The 6,242-nt window shown below is 39.3% G+C and overlaps 1 pseudogene; it reads right to left on the bottom strand.

Moving 5' to 3' along the window:
- Positions 1-421: 421 nt before the first annotated feature.
- Positions 422-1,681, bottom strand: LOC103255542 (annotated as a pseudogene).
- Positions 1,682-6,242: the final 4,561 nt, after the last annotated feature.

Genomic DNA, 6,242 nt, shown 5'->3' with positions numbered 1-6,242 from the left:
AATATGGGAAATGTTCATTTCTTTTACAACTGGTTTATTCTGACAGCTAACAGACCACAGGCAAGTTCATATTACTTTATAATCTGACAATCACAGTAACTTTTAGAACCATATCCAGCTTATTACAAAAAACCATATCCAGCTTATTTCCTAAGTACTTCTTAAAGCAGCTGGATTTCAGTAGTATTGCCCTGTTCTTAAAGACCTGTTTTGAAGATACCAAAAGTTTTGTATGCATTGTTAGTATTTTTGCTGTTGTATTTCTTCCATGTTCCTCAATTATACAAATAAGGGCTGGAGCTACTTTGTATTAATATTATAAAATAGCAATGCTCTTTAGAATTATAGGTGAAATAATTTTTTTCTCTTACTGCCTCTGATTATAACGATTAAATCTCTTTATGAAATTAACATTTAAAGTTTATGCGGTTGGCTTCTCTTCCTCTGTAGGTTTCTTTTCTACTGGTTTCTTGGCAGCTACTGTCTTTTTTCACAGCAGAGGCTTCTTCTGCTTCTTCCCAACAACAGCTTTCTTTTCTCCTTTCATCCCTGCCATAGGCTTCTTCCCTGCAACCCTCTTCTCGTCTGATTTGGCCTCCAGTGCTACTGTTGCAGTGGCTGCCTTATCCACCTGGAGCTTGTGGTTCCTAGCCTGGCAAACAATAGTGTTTCAGTGCATGGTCTTTGCATAAGGGTCTAGCTTCAACAGGATTCTCAGATTTTTCAGTGAGTTCTTCTTCAAGACTCTGCGATGAATCTTCTTGCATGGAGCTCAAAGGACTCTTTGGATCTCTGGGCTTTTCAAGATTCTGCTAAGGTCTGTATTCATCATCTTGTGCATGGGAAGGTTGTAGCTGCTCTTAAGGGAAGCGGCTTACCACCAAGTGCCATGCAGTTCATCCAGCTTCTGGATACCACTTTCAGCCCAGATGCAGAAACAGTCCACGTGCCAACCAGGAGCAGGCTTCAAGATGTTCAGCTTGCTTATATTAAGCAATGCCAGGGATGTTCCCGAAGGTCTTGCTGATGCCGTTATCCTCAATATAGATGATGCAGGGGCCCCTGCACTGGATGTGACGGTGGTTTCTCATGTTGCCCTCATCAGCTGTCTGTCATTCACTGAGCGACAAAGACCTTTTTGATATCATTCCGGCCTTTAAGTTCCTTCAGAAGCAGAACAGCCTCCTTGTTCTTCTTGTAGCCTTTCACTTTATCTTTAACCACCAAGGGAAGTTCAGGAACTTCCTCAATATGATGACCCTTAGACATGACCGGCGCTGGTAAGGCCGAGGCAGCTAGGGCAGAGCAGATGGCATATTGTTTTGGGGGTAGTATTCACTCTGGTGCCAATAACACCAGGTTTTGGTTGGTGCAAACATGTGGCCCCCACGACACATGTTTCCAAAAGTACCCTGGCCAGAATGGTGAGTCCCATCACCTCGAACTCTGGAAATTAAGAGCCACAGCTCTGCCAATACCCCAAGACTCAACACTGGTGTGACGACTTGCTAATTCACTTGACAGCATGGGGCTGTCTGTTGTTCTTGCACAAGCTGGTGTGTACAAAGTTCACAATATCTGGTCAAATGGGAGGCTTGAACATAGCTGGCAAAGTGATATTTTTGCCAGATGACTCTCCCTTTTTGGAGTACACTGATATCAGTGGACAAACACACGCCATGGTGGGAACAGGCAAGTACAACACTGCTCTCACCCCGGTGGATACCACAGAAGAAGGTGAAATAAATTTTAACATAGTTTTATAATCCATAAATATATGCTTACACACAGTCAGAAAATAGACTTACAAATAAAGTCTATTTTAATTATTATGAACTTAGTCATATCAAGCTCCATGTCTCTCCTCCCATTACTATGTTTTTTTGCAGCTAAGCATCAAACAGCAAAGATGCCCCACCCCACTGATGCAGAATCATTGGGGATGTCATTTTCTGATTACACTCTAGTCCCAGGCACATAACCACCCTTCTTCCTTTCTGTTTTTTTCCACATTCTCTACAAATTTAGAAAGGAAAAAAAAAAGAAAAACCATAGTCATAAGACACAGTAAGTATAGTAAATAATTTTGAAGCACTGTGAAACAGAGAAAACATATCCATTTTGACTCCTTAATCAAGACCTAAAATTTTTGAAAGATGTATTATTCTGTAAAATGGTAATGAAAGTAACACACTTAACAGCCTTTAATTTTCTGGCATTAGATAGTGACTGTTATTCATTTCTCTGAAAATTACTTGCAATTGCATATTTAAGACAAAAAGTTTATGGTAAGGTACAACATAAAAAGTTCTCAAAATGTTAATAATATTACACTATGAACAAAATATTAGGAAGTTAAACAGTAACATAACAAAATAATATGATCATCTGCCTTATATCTACTCAAAGTACACATGTCTACATTTTGAAGAATTGGTCAAATTATTTAACAGGTCCTGGCTTCTTGAATAACTTATTTTCTATCCTCTTTGCCAAAAAACATTTAGGGCACTGGACAGAGACAATGAGGAGGAAAGGAATCTACTCTCCACACACCTGTCCACTAGTGATGGCACAGCACCAATTACCTTTTTTTGTATTATTTTAACAGCCCATGCTTACACTAAGTGTTTGATTTCTGGCCAGCACTTTGTTTACTAAGCTGATGGGTGATCCCAGTAACCTACTAATTGATACCAGAATTGGGAGAGATTGGTAACAACAGAAAATCCTTCAATGTTAAGAGTGACAGCATATATAAAACACACTGCCACATGCCCTCAATAAACCTACAGAGCGAGCAATAACATGATGTGTTTATGAAATAGCACTCACAATTTAATAATTTCAGCTGCACTTGATAGAAGCAAGCTCTAGCCGAGCATGGTAGTTCACACCTGAAATCCCTGCACTTTGGGAGGCCAAGGCAGGATAGCTTGAGCCAAGAAGTTCAAGTCCAGCCTGGGTAACAGAGTGAGATTCATCTCTACAAAATCAAAAAATTAGCTGGTGTGGTGGCACATGCCTGTAGTCCCAGCTACTCGGGAGGCTGAGGTCAAAGGATCACCTGAGCCCGGGATGTCAAGGCTGCAATGAGCCGTGATTGCACCACTACACTCCAGCCTGGACAACAGCGTGAGAACCCGACTCAAAAAAAAAAAAGAAGGAAACTCTAAATATAGTAGCAAAGATAGTTCAATCTAAATGTAAGTATTTAAACCTAATGTAAAAATATCCTATTCAATTTGCTGCCAGATACACACTCAAGAAGTTATACATTATTAATCTCTTACTTTTTAATGAACTAGTTAATAGTAAGTATTATCATATCAGGTAACAACAGTACTTTCCTCTCCCTAAATATTTCAATTACATCTTCCCACTAAACCCTTCTTCAGGCAATAAATGTTACCCTCCCCCATTTTTCAAAGACAATAGCATAAGCAGGTTCTCACAGAAGGGAAGCATTCATCTCATGTGTTCCGTAAACAAATTTCATAGACTCTTCTGAAAAAAAAAGCAAAGTGTAATTCAAATAGCTTATTCTTATTCCTAAGTTTCTTAAACATATAACCTGCCCACTAGCCTTGCTACTACTCATTTATTTCTGCCTGTATGGAGAGAATATTATATCTTAATTTTCCTCATTCAATCCAAATTCCAAATGAACAAGTTGAAAAACCTGAAGATTATGTTTATCTCCATCCAAACACCACTATTTTTGATAAGTACATAGAAGATACTTCATGTTTGTATTATCACATATAAATTTCTCACAACTGACCCCTAGTTAACTTCTAGATGTTGCCAACTGTCTCAATTTCCCCTTTGGCCCTGCTCTGCCCAACCCAGCACCTTATCCCACAACTGCAGGGTGCTCCTGGTTTATTCTTACAAGCTCCCAACACCTTATCCCACAACTAGAGGGTGCCCCTGGCTTATTCTTACAATTTCTCTGCACTTGCTCCTTTTGACTGAAACCCCTCCCTTCCCAGACCTCCTTAATCACACAGCAAATATAACTTCTGTGGAGTTTTTAGTAACTCACTAGCAATATTTTATATACAACTCTAAATAATGTGCTTAAAGTGCTATAAACATTCAAATATCTGCATGTCTACTAAATTTCAAATCCTATCATAGGTTCAAGGCATAATTGAAATATACTTTCACAATATTGAATTTGTTCTCTGCAAACTCATATCCAAAATTAACCCATTTTTAAAAGAACCAAAGGAATCAACAACTATTCTAGACCTAGTTAAAATAAGTCGAAGTCATAATGGATTAACAAGCAGAACTGTGTAAGACACGCCTATGAGACACTGACATCACCAACTTAGGTAATTAATACTTATGTCTCAACCAGCACACACAAGGTGCAGGAATGAAAAGTAATTAAGAACCTTTTAAAACAGGAACCAACTACAAATGGAAGACCTCTAGTGAGTCCACATGGGGTTAACAGGCCTTGATGCCAGCAGACAGCCAACCCATGGCTTCACCATTATATGAAATGAGACTCTGACCTCTAATCCCACTCAGATGGACAGTCTGGAGAGTCATTCCCACCCAAATGACGATGACAAGTCAGATAACCTAGGTAGTTTCCAGCCCACTGCAAAGTTAAGGCACAAAGAAACCTCATGAGCTGAAATCCCAAACCAGGACAAGTTTCCCAGAGAAAGGAGGGGCCCACTGACGCCTCCACTGCAGCTCAACAGAGAAGGATGCAGAGAAGGCAGAAACAGCTGAGACAGTTTTTAAAGGCAAGTGAGATCTGCCCCAACAATTCACTCATTTAGAAAGAAATCAAAGGGCCACAGGCAAAAGGGACATCTCACTTGTTCACCAACTCTTTATTGTAGGCCTTCACCAAGTGCTCAAAAGTCAAATTTGTTGCAGGGCAAGCCAGCAAATCCTCAGGGTCTTCTGCCTACCTGGACAGGGCTCCCCTGTAAGAGTCAGCAGAGAGTTCACTGTCCCCGATACTGTCCTGGAGGGCCTTACCATGGCAAGGATACGTGGACAGACTGAAATGCCAAATTTATTTGCAGGTTATCTATGTAGAAAATTCTAAAACTCTACAAAACAGCTACTAGACTAAAAAGACTATTTTGAAATCATTGGGAACAAGCATAAAATATAAAAATCAAGACTGTCCAGAAAAAACATCTCTACAGAGACAAAAAAGTAGACTAGTGGTTGCCTGGGACAGAGGGAAAAAGGGAGGAAAGGGAGTGAGAATCACTGCACCTGGTATGAGGAACCTCATAGTCAATGGTAGTAGCAGTGGCACAACTCTGCATTTTATTTTTAAAAAATCACTGAATTGTACATTTACAATGGGTAAAGTATGTAAATTATACTCAATAAGACTGATTTTTAAAAATACAAGAGCATAATGAGCAGAAGGCTCTAATACTTTTAGTCATTAAATAATAAAACCTAATATCCATCCATCAAAGTGAATCAAAGTGAAATAAAGTATAATTTACTCTTCTGCAATCAAATTTCATTGAGAAGATCATTTACCACATTATATTTAAACTAAATAAATCTGTTGGTCAAGATAAACAAAATTTAGATTTTTAAATCTGCAAAAGCAAGCAGAAACTTACTGCCAAATTACATCCATGTTTTTCTGTAGAGTTTGAGGTGTAGCATTTAAGTAAGTGGGATGTGACAAGGGCCTAAGTAGGTACACAAGGGCCTAAGTAGGTACACAAGAAGCATGAAGAAACAGCTGAGTGAACACAACACATTTCCTCTCTATTCTGCTTGCAAAGGGTTCTGAAATGTAAGTAGAAAACATTGAGGTCCAGACCAGATTCTTCTTGTGTACTACTGTGTCACTTGGGCAAATTGTTTTATATTTGAGGCCACAAAATCCACATCTTTCACATAAACTTTCTTAAAGGCCGGGTTTGGTGGCTCAGTCAGTACTCCCAGCACTTTGGGAGGCTGAGGCGAGTGGATTGCCTAAGCCTGCAGGTTCGAGACCAGACCAGGCAATTTGGCGAGACCTCGACTCTACAATAAATAAAAAATTAGCTGGGCATAGTAGTGCATGCCTATAGTTCCAGCTACTTGGAACACTGAAGCAGAAGGATTGCTTGAGCCCAGCAGGTCGATGCTGGGGAGACTGCAACTCAAAAAATACCCAAAACAAAACAAAACAAAAAAACTTTCTTGAAATAATTTCACGAAACTAGCTCACTTTTCTTTTTTTTTTTTTTTTT

Source organism: Carlito syrichta, unplaced genomic scaffold (assembly GCF_000164805.1).
Source record: "Carlito syrichta isolate Samal-C Ts95f unplaced genomic scaffold, Tarsius_syrichta-2.0.1 Scaffold288234, whole genome shotgun sequence".
Taxonomy (NCBI): domain Eukaryota; kingdom Metazoa; phylum Chordata; class Mammalia; order Primates; family Tarsiidae; genus Carlito; species Carlito syrichta.
The sequence above is the reverse complement of the archived record's forward strand: the minus strand, read 5'-3'. Positions and strand labels throughout refer to the sequence as shown.